Source organism: Bufo bufo, chromosome 1, assembly GCF_905171765.1.
Source record: "Bufo bufo chromosome 1, aBufBuf1.1, whole genome shotgun sequence".
NCBI classification, from domain to species: domain Eukaryota; kingdom Metazoa; phylum Chordata; class Amphibia; order Anura; family Bufonidae; genus Bufo; species Bufo bufo.
The window spans coordinates 538722103-538738268 of record NC_053389.1 but is presented as its reverse complement, the minus strand read 5'-3'; the positions used below and the strand labels follow the sequence as shown (position 1 = coordinate 538738268).

At 38.8% G+C, this 16166-nt stretch overlaps 1 protein-coding gene across 1 annotated transcript in view; it reads left to right on the top strand.

The window, feature by feature from the left end:
- TAFA5 (TAFA chemokine like family member 5) overlaps positions 1-16166 on the top strand; it is a 721247-nt gene that overhangs the window by 526724 nt on the left and 178357 nt on the right. The gene's annotated exons all lie outside the window — the stretch shown is intronic.

Genomic DNA, 16166 nt, shown 5'->3' with positions numbered 1-16166 from the left:
ATTTATTTTTGAAATATATTTCAAGAATTAGGAACCTAGTTTGAAATATGGAGCAAAGTGGGCCAAATTAATAATTAAAGCAAATCTGGTATTTAGATTAAAATTGGTTCTATTTGTGTCTGTTCTTGAAATAGGGAAATCAAATTGTGACACCAGTGGGCACAATGGTAATAATGTTAATTGACAAATTAGGTTGCATTGAATATTTCACAGTCAATGGACCATGACTTTCAACTGTGGTTCTGGAGAACATTAAACAAGATTCTCTATGAGATGGTCATAAAGATTTCTTCGCTCTTCAGCTCCTATAACATATGTAATATGTATACTGTGTTTGGCATCCATCTGGAAGGGATGTTTGAGAGTGACTTTGTAAGCAGAGTCCATTAGTTTAAAGAAAACCTGTCATCAAGATCAACTCTACTAAGGCTGAGTTCACATTAGCGTTCAGCCTTTCCGTTCTCCTGCTCCGTCACAGGAGCAATAGAACGGAAAGGACAGATTTGGAACATAACTGAGCAGAACGGAGCCCATGGGCCCCATTAACTATAATGGCGTCCGTTAGGTTTCCGCTCAGAGCAAGATTTTTGAAGCAGAGACAAAAATCCTGTTATAGTTTATGGGGCCCATGGGCTCCTTTTGGCTCAGTTATGTACCTAATCTGTCCTTTCCATTTTCCTGCTCCATTATAGGAATGGAAATGCTGATGTGAACTCAGCCTAAACTAGACATACCATCTGGCAGGGTTGATCTTGGTGATTAAAATTATACCTGTCTTCAGAAAATCTGTTGCAACGTTCCCTAGAAAAGACTTTGATACTGTACTTTCTGGAAATGAGGGTTATAGTGCACCAGTGGGAGGGGCCTAATGAATTGGTGCGCCTTAGCTTCTCAGCTTTCTAGTGTTGACCACACCCCTTGGTGCAATGAAGCCCTTATTTGCATAAAGAATGAAAGTCTTTTTTCTTAGGAACAATGCAACTGATTTTGACAAGACAGGTATCATTTTCATCAGCAGGATCAACATTACCAAGCTGTATCCCTGGTTTAGGGTTGGTCCTGATGAAAGGTGCACTTTAAGCTCTTTTACATAGGCAAAGTTATAGAGATGATTAGCAGAAACAAATGTTCACATGAACTCTCATTCCTATAATCAGCCACCAACCACCTGATAAAATAGCAAATGCGTGTTCATTGGGTAAAAAACATCTTTGATTTGCCAAAAATTGTCCTGTGTACGCAGAGGTGTGTGAAACAATAAATCTATCTGGAGACAAGTAAACATATAAAATTAGAATTGTGAACGCTCGCCTAGATGGCATAAGGCATAACACAGAATTCTTACTAGAGAACCACTTATTCAAATGTAGCAGATGAACTCACTAGAAGCTTTGCGATCTCTTGACACTGATGCAGTCAGTATCTATAGTTTATGTAATTCATTGCACATCAGATAAGAACAAGAATCATTGCTTCTTCGACTTCTTCAATATTTTAGAGCTTGGTGTTTTAATAAGGTATGGGACAGAACCAAATAGCTAGGAATGTTCTATATTAAAATTTTTAGGAATGTTCTATATTAATATTGCGGCATGACTTTTCCCTAGTTTATATCAATTGTCATTCTGCAAATCACATCTGACAAGACGTCATTCACCCAGTTTGTCTTGTTAGTAAAACAGATTTCACCATCTGCAGGGGTTCAGGGAGCAGGGTGGCTCTGATTAGTGGTGTAAACGTCTCATTTTTATCATTTCTGTAATGCAGCTTAGAATATTAGTTGCAATCATTAGTAGTTTTACAATGTTTTATACTGTATCTATTTTATTTTTAATTGAAACTTTTCAGGATAAGAGAGAAACATTTTAAAGTAGTTAAACTCTCTTTTTATATGTATTGGTGTTGTAGAAGCAGAAGGGATTTTCTCACCCATGGGACAGTTGTGGAGCAGGGGAGTCAGTGGCTGACTTATAGGTGCTCATCCCCACCAACTTCATAGGAAACCAGTCTACCACATTTTAGCATATTTTTGGAATGTAGAAGTAACTGAATTACCTAGGTCAGGCATGCTTAACCTGCGGCCCTCCAGCTGTTGTAAAACTCCAACTCCCACAATGCCCTGTTGTAGGCTGTTCGGGCATACTGGGAGTTGTAGTTTTGCAACAGCTGGAGGGCCGCAGGTTGAGCATCCCTGACCTAGAGGAAAGTCACATAACCCACAGAGATGTTGCTCTTGGTTGGATTTGAATCCAGTATCCATCATTGAAACTTTGCAAGCAGTGCTTAGCTCTGAGCCACCATACTGCCCATGCTGGTTATATCTCTTTATATGAAGATCGAACCATCAAAATATTCTGGCTACATGTATGCAAATAAAAAAATCTGTGTCCTCCTTTACATTAAAAAGGTAGTCACTGACATGTTTAAAGGTATGACCACATGGCACAGTCATCATAAATCGTGCAGCCAATTAGCCTGCAGCTGACTTTCATTTAACTAATGAAGATTTCACTGTATAGTCAGTGTTCATTGTTAATGGCCGTGCGGAAACTTCAATACCGCACAGCCATTAACAATGAACACCGACTAAACAGTGCAGTCTTCATTAGTTAAATAAAAGGCAGCTGCAGTCTAATTGGCTGCGCAGTTGATGACCGCAGCACTGCCGCAACCCGACCGGATCATGACTGTGCCATGCAGTTGTACCCTAATAGTTAGTGGAATTAGTATCAGTTGCTTGCATTTTCTGTTTATGAAATTTGATTTAATTATTTTATCTAAAGTAGATTTAAAAAAAAAATATATATATATATATATAAAAATAATTCTATAATTAAACTTAATAAAGTTTACAGCACCACAAACCAACTTTGAACAAAACCATATTCATTTGCAGTGCAATTTGAATACCCCTTTTCATAAAAACTTTTTTATTGTAGTTTCATAGTAAAGACATGAAAATGATAAAGGAAAACATAAAGAATGAAATCTGTTTGTGTATGAACTTGATTGGCACTGGAGGTGATTTCCCAACACCTGTGGATTTACTTACATTTGATTCATCACAAATATTCTCTGCCAGCTTATTTGCCCCTTGTTCTTCAGTTAGGGTAACCCCCTCAGGACCATATTCTGGCTATCGGGCAAAGCTGGGCAGTCCATTCTTAGGAAGGGCGATAATAGGGATATTGTGGTAGACAGGAGGGAGGACACAGATAGACAGGGCGACTTAGGGTTTTGGGACCCAGCACTGTGTCTTTCTGCCTTGGTACCTGGCTACCCTTCATCCTGTCTCTTTACATACTACTGTCCCTTTATTGGTCCCTTCTTATCTCCGTCCATTAAATTAGGAGATATGTGTAACTAGTGGCAACTATTTATACATTATTTGTCAAGTTTAGTAGGGCCCATTATTTTATCCTATACATAATTAAACGTTATGTTTTAAATACTTTATAAAGCTACCCATTCATTGTGATTTTCAAAACATAATTAAGTAGTAAACAAAACGTGTTAAAGGGTTTGTCCCACTAAAAATATTCTACAGTTTTCAAACCAGCACCTGGATCTGAAGTCTTTTGTAATTGCATGTAATAAAAAATTTGTGTAGCTACTCAGGTTTTCAATAAAATGTATAAACTGCCTCTTGAGCTGTGATAGGGAGAGCTGAGACACGCCCCCTTAGCTGCAGCCGAAAAGACACTCCCCTTGAGCTGTCAGCTTGATATAAATCTAGCAAAGCAATGTATGGGGAGATCTCTGGATCCATGTGAGGTACAGGGCTGGTTCTAGCTTTGTTAGAAAGAGGTTGTCATGTACTATAAGATGTCTGATTTACAGTTTTTACAATAGTCATGGGATAACCCCTTTAAGTCAAAATATGTTTTTATGTTTTATATTTTAGATTCTTTAAAGTAGCCTCCTTTTGGTCGATGACAGCTTTGCATACTCTTGGCGTTCTCTTCATGAGGTAGTCATCTGAAAGGGTTTTCCAACAGTGTTGAAGGAGTTTCTAGGGGAGCACTAGTTGGCTGCTTTTCCTTCATTATGCCATCTAACTCATCCCAAACCATATCACGTGGGTTAAGGTCATGTGAGTGTGTAGGCCATGTCATCTGACACAGCACTCCGTCACTCTCTTTCTTGGTCAAATAGGTCTGAAGGTGTGTTTGGGTCATTGTGTTGGTGAAAAACAAATGATGGTTTCACTAAGTTCTTCAAACTTTCGAGATTGACTGACTTTCATGTCTTGTAATGTAATGATGAAGTATTGATGGCCTGTCATTTCCCTTTACTTAGTTGAGTGGTTCTTGTCATGATGTGGATTAGAACAATAGTAGAATCAGGTTAAACACTGTAACTATGCACCAATCCTTTCTTGGCACAGCAAAACCGATGTTCACAAACACATTATGAAGGAAAAAAACTTCCACAAATTAACTGAGGATAGGTCATCAGTGTTGAAATCTTGAAAAACCTCATTAAATCTCTGCTGTTTCAGAGCTCAGTTGTACACTTATTAGTAACTAACAGCTATCTGTGTCTACATACATCACTAATAAGACAATCCCTGTGTACAAATGCACTTAGATTTCCCTTCTCTATGACATGCTGCCTGCAGATTACAATTCATTTTGTGGCGGCAAGTTACCTTTAAGGAACCCTGAGCAGGTTATGTAGTGAGGGAGGATCAACTTAATTGACAATCCTAGACCCTGCAATAGTTAAAGGGAAGGGATTACTTGTGTTTATCAATTCCCAGTCGCTGCCATTCTGACACTGCTTCATTACTGCTACCTTCCACTTTATGCACTAGCTTAACACACTGGAAAAGCAGAGAAAGGCCCACTAAGCAAATCACTGGCCTTGGCGGTAGTCTATCTCCACCAGTAATGAGTGGACCTTTGCTGGCATTTCCACTGTATTGAGCTAGGACAAGAAGTGGAGAGTAGTGGAGACCGACCCGGCATCAACACGGCAAAGGAAGTGGATCTGTGGAGGTGATAATGATTTTTTATTTATTTTTACATTTGGTATGGTTTCTTTTTTTTTTAAACAAATTCTGCCTAGAAAAGTCCTGTAATCAGGCTCTTCAGGCTCTTAGGAATCAGTTTGACAAGAGAATGGTTGTCAAATAATGTCTGTCAAGAGAATGGTCATCTTCTGAGCAGGAAGACCTTGTGTTAAACACTATCCAAATACAACCTTGTGCTAAATACTATCCAAATAATGCATTCAATAAATGTGAAGTACTAAGTCCTTGCTCTTTTACTTCTCCGGTAGCTGTTTCTTATGATATGATAATAAGGTCAAATAATATGCACACAAAGATGCTTAGAACTATTACCATTTTATTTTAGTGGTACAATTCTATGAAAGTTTGATCTATGAACTTATTTCCGCCCCCTACTGTGCATATTTTAAAGTGAAGCATGAAGGATATATGAATTCTCAGCGGGATAAAGCACTGTGAATCATGCTTTTCAAGACACAAAATAAAGACCCCCCACTAGTAGGCACAGTGCTGAATAAGTATTCATAACCTCCCCTATGGATTTCCAGGCTCATAAAACTATAAAATTAATGTGTTTTATAAATGAAGTACTGATATGTCAAAATCGTTGTTGAAAGTATGTCACTATGGTCACAGTTTAGTGGTTGTATGCCTTTCATGTGTAGGTTACATTGATGTAGAAATATAATATATTTCTATTGAGTACTTTATGTAAATCTTATGAAGTGAGTTTTTTATATATATATATATATATATATATATATATATAAAACAGGGGTGACTTTTACGGTTGCAACCAGTGGACTAAAGCACTCTCAGTGACGAGGTCATCTGTCAAGGGGGGAGATAAATTTTGTATCAACAGAGCCACTACTGATATGTCACGTTTGATTTATATAGCACTTGGCATTGTGTGTGAATGTAATATATCAAGATTATTAGATTATAGATAATTTAAAAAAGGCTGAAAGGACATTTAGAAAATTTACTATAAGTATAGTTATGAACCGCGTCATTGCTTGTGATGACAGTGTTGTAGGTGAAATGTATAACACAGTAAAAGAGGGTGATTTTGCTAAATAAATGAAATATGACATTAAAGGGTCATCTACAATCATGGCCAACCAGTATTTTGATTCTGCTTAAATGGCAGTAAACATTATGATAATACAACTGTCTAATGAAATGAGGGAATAGCTATGAAATGTATAATCTTCAAAGTGTTTGGAAGTATGATAAGATATATCATATATCATTTGCGATAGTAACTGCTATTATCCAGTTTTTGGCTTTCTTAAAGTATATTTGCACATAGCAGATTTGTTGAAGAAATATCTAGGAATTAAAGAAGAACTCACACAAAAATGTTATTCTCTGACCTGCTAGAAAGGTCCATGATGTAATCTGTAGTGAATGTCATTTTCTTACTAGTGTCTGTATTTGTGATCTATCCTCTCCCTTCTGCTTCTCATCTGTGTCATGTGACCAGCAATCAGACTCTCCAACTGACAGCACAGGAAGTCAGTTTCTCTATGTATTCCTATGGCCTCACTCTTGACTTCCTGTCCTGTGTCAATTGGAGATCAGAGAGTTGGTCACATGACATAGCTAAAAATTAGAAGGGAGGGGATAACTCACAAATAAAGTCACTGATGAGAAAATTAAATTCAATATAGATTATATCATGTACCTTTCTTACAGGTGAGAAAAAAAAACATTTTGTGGGAGTTCTACTTTAATCTACCACATGTGTACCTTATTTTGTTACTAACTGCTCAGTGTGACATTCCAGCCTCCCCAATCTAAGGGTCTCTTTGCTTTTCCTTCCTGCTGAATCCATTTTGACATAAGAATGCCATCAAAAACTGAAGTGGTATTTTTCTATACAATGCTGTTTGTAAAACCATCCTAAGCCTGCAAATAATGAGAAATGAGGAACATGTGCGACACCATAGGAAAGTCCTGTAGCCTCCATGTGCTGTAACACAGGTTCCATTGGGTGCCATATATATGATATATTCTTCCCTGTAGGCAGTGATTTTGGGTAAAATACCACTGTACATACAGCATCTGATGAAGAAATATTTTTGTGGGATTTAAATTAAATTCAATGGAAAAAACTGTGGGGGAGATTTATCACGCATAGTGCAAAGGAAAACTGTTATAGTTGTCCATAGCAACCAATCAGATTGATTCTTTCCTTTTCCAAAGAAGCTCAGGTAGATTCTTTCCTTTTCCAAAGAAGCTCGGAAAAAGGAAAGGTGGAATCGGATTGGATTCTAAAGGGAATTAAACCAGTTTTCCTTTGCACCAGTTTTGATAAATCTCCCTTACTATATATTTCTGTTTGAAATCAGAAGAATGCTGAGGTACAGTAATGGATACGTGCTAACAATGCCAGTTGACCAAAAGACCACAGAACTGGACCTTGCCTGCAGTACTCACTTTTCGCTAGTACCAATGATGTCACTTGGTACTCAGATACCCCCAGGACTTATAGAAGGGCTGAACAGCACAACAAGCAGATGGTTGCATATACAGTTGCAAGAAAGTATGTGAACCCTTTGGAATTATATAGATTTCTGCACAAATTGGTCATAAAATGTGATCTGATCTTCATCTAAGTCACAACAATAGACAATCACAGTCTGCTTAAACTACTAACATACAAAGAATTAAATGTTACCATGTTTTTATTAAACACACCATGTAAACATTCACAGTGTAGGTGGAAAAAGTATGTGAACCCCTAGACTAATGATATCTCCAAGAGCTAATTGGAGTGAGGTGTCAGCCAACTGGAGTCCAATCAATGAGATGAGATTGGAGGTGTTTGTTACAGCTGCCCTGCCCTATAAAAAACACATACCAGTTCTGGGTTTGCTTTTCACAAGAAGCATTGCCTGATGTGAATGATGCCTCGCACAAAAGAGCTCTCAGAAGACCTACGATTAAGAATTGTTGACTTGCATAAAGCTGGAAAGGGTTATAAAAGTATCTCCAAAAGCCTTGCTGTTCATCAGTCCATGGTAAGACAAATTGTCTATAAATGGAGAAAGTTCATCACTGCTGCTACTCTCCCTAGGAGTGGCCGTCCTGTAAAGATGACTGCAAGGGCACAGCGCAGACTGCTCAATGAGGTGAAGAAGAATTCTAGAGTGTCAGCTGAAGACTTACAAAAGTCTCTGGCATATGCTAACATCCCTGTTAGTGAATCTACGATACGCAAAACACTAAACAAGAATGAATTTCATGGGAGGATACCACAGAGGAAGCCACTGCTGTCCAAAAAAACCATTGCTGCACGTTTACAGTTTGCATAAGAGCACCTGGATGTTCCACAGCAGTATTGGCAAAATATTCTGTGGACAGAGGAAACCAAAGTTGAGTTGTTTGGAAGAAACACACAACACTATGTGTGGAGAAAAAGAGGCACAGCACACCAACATCCAAACCACATCCCAACTGTGAAGTATGGTGGTGGGGGCATCATGGTTTGGGGCTGCTTTGCTGCGTCAGGGCCTGGACGGATTGCTATCATCGAAGGAAAAATGAATTTCCAAGTTTATCAAGACATTTTTCAGGAGAACTTAAGGCCATCTGTCCACCAGCTGAAGCTCAACAGAAGATGGGTGTTGCAACAGGACAACGACCCAAAGCATAGAAGTAAATCAACAACAGAATGGCTTAAACAGTAGAAAATACGCCTTCTGGAGTGGCCCAGTCAGAGTCCTGACCTCAACCCGATTGAGATGCTGTGGCATGACCGCAAGAAAGCGATTCTCACCAGAAACAGTTCTGTAAAGAGGAATGGTCAAGAATTACTCCTGACCGTTGTGCACGTCTAATATACAACTACAGGAAACGTTTGGTTGAAGTTATTGCTGTCAAAGGAGGTTCAACCAGTTATTAAATCCAAGGGTTCACATACTTTTTCCACCTGCACTGTGAATATTTACATGGTGTGTTCAATAAAAACATGGTAACATTTAATTCTTTGTGTGTTATTAGTTTAAGCAGACTGTGATTGTCTATTGTTGTGACTTAGATGAAGATCAGATCACATTTTATAACCAATTTGTGCAGAAATCCTTATCATTCCAAAGGGTTCACATACTTTTTCTTGCAACTGTATGAAGCATGTACAATGAGGAACAGAAGTATTTGAACACCCTGTGATTTTGCAAGTTCTCCCACTTAGAAATCATGGAGGGGTCTGAAATTCTAATTTTAGGTGCATTCCCACTCTGAGAGACAGATTTAAAAAAAAAAAAATCTGGATATCACATTGTATGATTTTAAAGAATTTATTTGTCTTGCACTGCTGAACATAAGTATTTGAACACCTGAGAAAATCAGTGTTAATATTTGGTACAGAAGCCTTTGTTTGCAATTACAGAGGTCAAATGTTTCCTGTAGTTCTTGACCAGGTTTGCACATACTGCAACAGGGATTTTGGCCCACTCCTCCACACAGATCTCATCTAGATCTGTCAGGTTTCATGGCTGTTACTGAGCAACATGGAGTTTCAGCTCCCTCCAAAGATGCTCTTTTGGATTTAGGTCTGGAGACTGGCTAGGCCACTCCAGAACCTTCATATGCTTCTTACAGAGTCACTCCTTGGTTGAAAGACCCAGCACGACTCATCTTCAATGCTTTGACTGAGTGAAGGAGGTTGTTGCTCAAAATCTCACAATAAATGGCCCCATTCATCCTCTTCTTAATACAGTGCAGTCGTTCTGTCCTCTTCGTAGAAAAGCACCCCCAAAGCATGATGTTACCACCCCCATGCTTAACAGTAGGGACGGTGTTCTTAGGATGCAACTCACCCTTCTTTTTCCTCCAAACACAATGAGTAAAGTTTAGACCAAAAAGTTCTACTTTGGGCTCATCTGACCACATGACTTTTTCCTATGCCTTATCTGGATCATCCAGATGGGCATTTAAAAACTTCAGATGGGCCTGGACATGTGATGACTTGAGCAGGGGAACCTTCCGTGCAATGCATGATTTGAAACCATGATGGCTTAGTGTTCTACCAACAGTGACCTTTGAAACTGTGGTCCCAGCTCTCTTCATGTCATTGACCAGCTCCTCCCTTCTAGTTCTGAGCTGATTCCTCACCTTTTTTATCATCAGTGATACCCCACGAGGTGAGATCTTGCATGGAGCCCCAGTCCGAGTGAGACTGACAGTCGTCTTTAGCCTCTTCCATTTTTTAACAATTGCTCTAACAGTTGATCTATCTTCACCAAGCTGCTTGGCAATTGCCCCATAGCCCTTTCCAGTCTTGTGGAGGTCCGCAATTTTGTCTCTGGTGTCTTTTGACAGCTCTTTGGTCTTGCCCATGGTAGTAGTTGGCGTCTGACTGACTGTGGGGTGGACAGGTGTCTTTAAAGAGCTCAGACAGGTGCTAATAAGTTAGATTGAGTGGAGTAGAGGTAGACTTTTTAAAGGCACAGTAACAGGTCTTTGAGAGCCAGAATGCTTGCTGTTTCTCAGGTGTTCAAATACTTACAGTATGTTCAGCAGTGCAAGACAAATAAATTCTTTAAAAATCATACAATGTGATTTCCTGATTTTTTTTTTTTTATTCTGTCTCTCAGAGTGGGAATGCACCTACAATGTGAATTTCAGACCACTCCATGATTTCTAAGTGGGAGAACTTGCAAAATTGCAGGGTGTTCAAATACTTCTGTTCCTCACTGTATTAACACCAGTAATGTAATATAGATTAAGAGCATATGAATGACAGTGAACAGAAGTATAGATACACTGAACCTAACCTGTTCTGAAATACAATACAGCAATACAATACAGCCAAGAAGAATTAATGAAAAACCACAGGTTCCAGGATACACTGGTGCAACACAACAGACAATAATATGAAACTAAAAAGCATATGTTGTCCCCCATAGCAGAGAAGCAGAAGACCTGGAGTAAGCAATCAACAGCATTTACCTAAATTAACCAGGCCAAGCTAGACGATAACCTAACCCAGACTCATATGCAAGGCAGATGCATAGCATAATAGTGCTAGTACAGAGGCAAGCATAAAGCAAAAGAGAAATCCCTTTTTGTTGTAACTCTTCCCATATGTCCCTCTATGACTTTTTATAGATCCACACAAGTGGAACCAGACATGGTGGCCTAATACAGATGTAGCAGGGTTAAGAGTCCCACTTGGTGAGTTATGACATCTAGTTAACACGTCATGACTGTGACTGTTAAAGAGGACCTTTCATTGGCTTGTAGTAAGTGAAATATCTGTAACTGTGGGGTACCCCCCCCCCCTCCGCTGTGCTGCCACCCTGCCTGTTTTTTTTTAAATAGTGCTCCTGCACCCCGTTATGGCCCCCTGCAAATTTCAAGCTCAGTATGCTAATACTGAGCATCGGAGCAATGGGGAGGAGACGCAATCTTTCTCTGTGGGCGTCTCCTTCTCCCTGGCTGTAGCGCTGTCCAATCGCAGCGCAAAGCATCACAGCCAGGGAAGAAGGAGATGCCCACAGAGAAAGATTGCGTCTCCTCCCCATTGCTCCGATGCTCAGTATTAGCTAACTGAGCGTGAAATTTGCGGGGGGCCATAACGGGGTGCAGGAGCGCTATTTAAAAAAAAAAACATTCAGGGTGGTAGCACAGCGGGGGTACAGATATTTATTTAGCTTACTACAAATCAATGAAAGGTCCTCTTTAACTGTGCTGCATCTGTAATTTACATTGTTACAGTAAATGTTGCCAATAATACTGTATAGTCAGGCAACCAACACCAAATTTATTTATAGAGGTGGACTGAATTAGTAACTAGCAATGTATGCTTTATGGTTGTATTTTTTTTTTTTGTTTACTTTCCTTTCTTTGTTCTGATTTCACAGAATATCCTTGTTAATTCTTAAATCTTATGCGCATAATGTATGATTCAGAAAGAGGTCAAATGTCTCATTTATGGCGATATAAACTTCATGTGTACCATTTGTCCTTTGCTGCATTATAAAAACAAAAATATTGCTTGCAAAAATGTATTTTAATAGTGCTGGTTCTATAAAGATAGGTAAAGATAAAAGTAGTCAAGCTGCTTTTTGGTGTATGGCAACTATGTGTCATTTGGTTTATCCGGGCATATGATCCAGCTCAGCTATATGTCTACTAATCTTTCAGCTTTATCTTTTACGTAGTATTTTACTTGAATTAGCATACTTCAAAACATATACATTGCTTGAACGTTATGTAGAAGAAGGGTTTAGTAGAACATTATGGTAAGCAGTCCCTGTAGGAAGGCGAGTGTCTTTTGAAGCATTTAGCATATCTTGTGGTTAGATAGTATATGTGTGAGGCAGCAAGATATGGCCATTAGGTGGTCCCTATAAAGGATTCTGCAGCCAAAGAGTAGGCTCTTGGTGTGCTGATTTGCATGCACATGGCACGATGCCATTGTGTCTCCGGTGTTCAGCACTGTGGGATATTGAGCCTGCTTGAGCAAACTATAAAAGTCTGTATTCAGTGTCATGAATATATGGAAACAATTTTCGTTTTTTGCAATGCTGGGTGTTTCCTGTGCAGTACAAAATTAATGTGAGCTTGTAGTAACATGCAGACTATGGAAATAATTAAATTCAGGCTGTGGCTGTTAAAAAATGTGAATAGATAGTTTATATGTCAGTGTGATAGGTCACCAAACAATGTAATGATATAATAAAAACATAAAAGATAACAGAAGAACTCTGAGAACAAAATGATATAAAGTAATGTTTCTTTGTTGTCTCGTAAAGTAAATGAATCCTTGGGGCTCAAGGGCTATCATGGCATAATTAATGCTCTCAATTTGCTTCTTACGAAATACATCGATTAATTTGGTTTGTTTCAGAATTCCCTCTAGAGGTAGCATAGCAGAGGTAATATATATTTAAACTGGAAAGAATTATATGTTTTATATGTAGGAAACCCACGGATGCCATACCGGGGCTTAAAAAGATTGTCCGGTTTCCGATATTGATGACCTGCCAATATCAGATTGTTGGGGGCCGACTTCAGGGACCCCCAGCAATCAGCTGTTTGAAGAGACCACGGAGCTCTCATTCTCATCCAGTTCTCTCCACTGTTTACTTACTCGGCGTTGACATTGCAGCGGCGAACAGTCGAATTACAGTTCCAGAGTGTATCTACAACTGCTCCTTGAATGGGATGGAGGAGCTATAATTGCTTGCTGCTGCAATGTTGACAGCGAGCATGTAAACAGTACGATCATATGATTTAGACCCTCACCAATCTAATATTGATGACCTATTGTGAGCATAGGTCATCAATATCAAAAACCAGTCAACCCCTTTAATATTCACAGTTTCAGCTGTCACCAATAAAGCACAATCTTCTTAATGCCTTGCTTAGATAATACAAGTAGGAATTGTGGAAGATTTTTCCCTGTGTTTTAATCATTCAGATCTTACTAGGCAGATAAGACTGATCAAATTTATGGCTGACTGACAAGGTTTATCTCACTTTTTTGTGTCAAAAAAATATGCTGCCTCCCACTTGGGAGATTTACCATGGCTTTAGCAGTTGGTGACTGCATGAATGAATGATCAGCAGATGTAGTGTTCAAAGCTATCCAAAAACAAATATTTTGACAACACTGGTTTAAGTAGAAAGCAAGATGGTCAAAGGACTCGAGTAAAATCTGTTACCATATGGAGCATTATTTGACTTTTAAAGTGTTGTTAACTACTAATATTCCAGTAAGGATGTCAACAGATATGTTAAATAAAATGCTTAAGACTATTGTGAATTATTTGATTATTTAATGCATGAAGTTTGTGAATTGTTTGAATATATAATATATTTTGAGAAAGGCATTTAAATAAAATGATGATATTTGAATAGGTTCATTCTTCTTTGAAAGGAGGCTGTCAACCTTAATGTTGCTATAACATTTTAGTCACATCCTGGTATTGGTATATGTAACATATTAAAGGGGTACATATACAGTACAGACCAAAAGTTTGGACACACCTTCTCATTCAAAGAGTTTTCTTTATTTTCATGACTATGAAAATTGTAGATTCACACTGAAGGCATCAAAACTATGAATTAACACATGTGGAATTATATACATAACAAACAAGTGTGAAACAACTGAAAATATGTCATATTCTAGGTTCTTCAAAGTAGCCACCTTTTGCTTTGATTACTGCTTTGCACACTCTTGGCATTCTCTTGATGAGCTTCAAGAGGTAGTCCCCTGAAATGGTTTTCACTTCACAAGTGTGCCCTGTCAGGTTTAATAAGTGGGATTTCTTGCCTTATAAATGGGGTTGGGACCATCAGTTGCGTTGAGGAAAAGTCATGTGGATACACTGCTGATAGTCCTACTGAATAGACTGTTAGAATTTGTATTATGGCAAGAAAAAAGCAGCTAAGTAAAGAAAAACGAGTGGTCATCATTACTTTAAGAAATGAAGGTCTGTCAGTCAGCCGAAAAATTGGGAAAACTTTGAAAGTAAGGGCTATTTGACCATGAAGGAGAGGGATGGGGTGCTGCGCCAGATGACCTGGCCTCCACAGTCACCGGACCTGAACACAATCGAGATGGTGTGGGGAGAGCTGGACCGCAGAGTGAAGGCAAAAGGGGTAACAAGTGCTAAGCATCTCTGGGAACTCCTTCAAGACTGTTGGAAGACCATTTTAGGGGACTACCTCTTGAAGCTCATCAAGAGAATGCCAAGAGTGTGCAAAGCAGTAATCAAAGCAAAAGGTGGCTACTTTGAATAACCTAGAATATGACATATTTTCAGTTGTTTCACACTTGTTTGTTATGTATATAATTCCACATGTGTTAATTCATAGTTTTGATGCCTTCATAGTCATGAAAATAAAGAAAACTCTTTGAATGAGAAGTTGTGTCCAAACTTTTGGTCTGTACTGTACATGTCAATATGTTTCCATGAACATGAGCACTACTGCCTTATTCAATGAGGGGACTTCAGACCCTTCTTTTTTAGGATCTCAAGAGGTCCCAACATCTGGACACCTGGGATCCATTATTTATCACCCATCCTGTAGATAGGTGTTAAATAAAGACCCCTTTACACTGCCTGATATTTTGACAGATTATTGCTACGAGCACTCATAAATAATAAGCCCATTTAAAGGTGCCACTGGTTACTTGATGAACAAGCAATATGATCATTGGGACAGTCACCTAAATTATCACTTGTGGGCTGCAGATCGTGGTGTATAAAAACTCTGATGCCGGCAAACAATGATTCTGTATGAGGACGATCAATGGCATTAGTGATCACTCCTCTCCATACAGTGGAGGAGATCGCTGCATGTAAATTTTCCTCTTCACCTTCACTGAAAAGCAGGCGATTGTTGGAAAGGAATGCTTCCTTCCCGACAATTGTATGCTCCATCCAGCTGTTTAAAGGTACCATAAGTTTTGCTGGATAACCTCATAAGGCAGAAAATAACGGGCTAAGTAACAAAGGTGCTTCACTGACTCAGGGATTGGAGATTGTATACCAATCCTGTAATTCTATAGCAAATGTCATCAATGTCCTTAATTACAAATACCCTTTGGCTTGAATTTTGTGTCAGATTTCCCGTAACTGAAATCACTGAGCAATGGCAATGTTAAGCACTCTATAGAGCATTGTATGGCTACTATCCATGTGAACGAGCCACTGATACCTGATGGTTTTCTACACTGGATCCCAGTAGAGAAAGTGCCTTGCTCGGGTGTCCCCAATGACCATACGCCCATTTAAGAGAAGATAAGATGCAACTGTAAGAATGTAACTTCACTGAGATCATTTGTTATGGTCAACGTTCTGAACAGTGATGATGTAGCCTGCCACTTTGTGCAATCCAAGTGTTTGTCATGAACACTTCAGTATTGTCTTTGCTATGTTTTTTTTTTTGTATGCAAGAGCCTCGATGTAGCATGTGTTACTTTACATAAAGGTGTGCAATCTTTGTCAAACTATAATACATGCTATATTTGTCCTTTAATGAATCATTCATGTAACAAAGCGAGAATCAGTCATTTAGTTTTATCATGTGACAACAGTTTATCATTTGTTAACTGTTATTTAACTAGGACAAGTCATTGACCCATTTTTCATTGAACTAGTTATTATTAAGGATGATGATTACA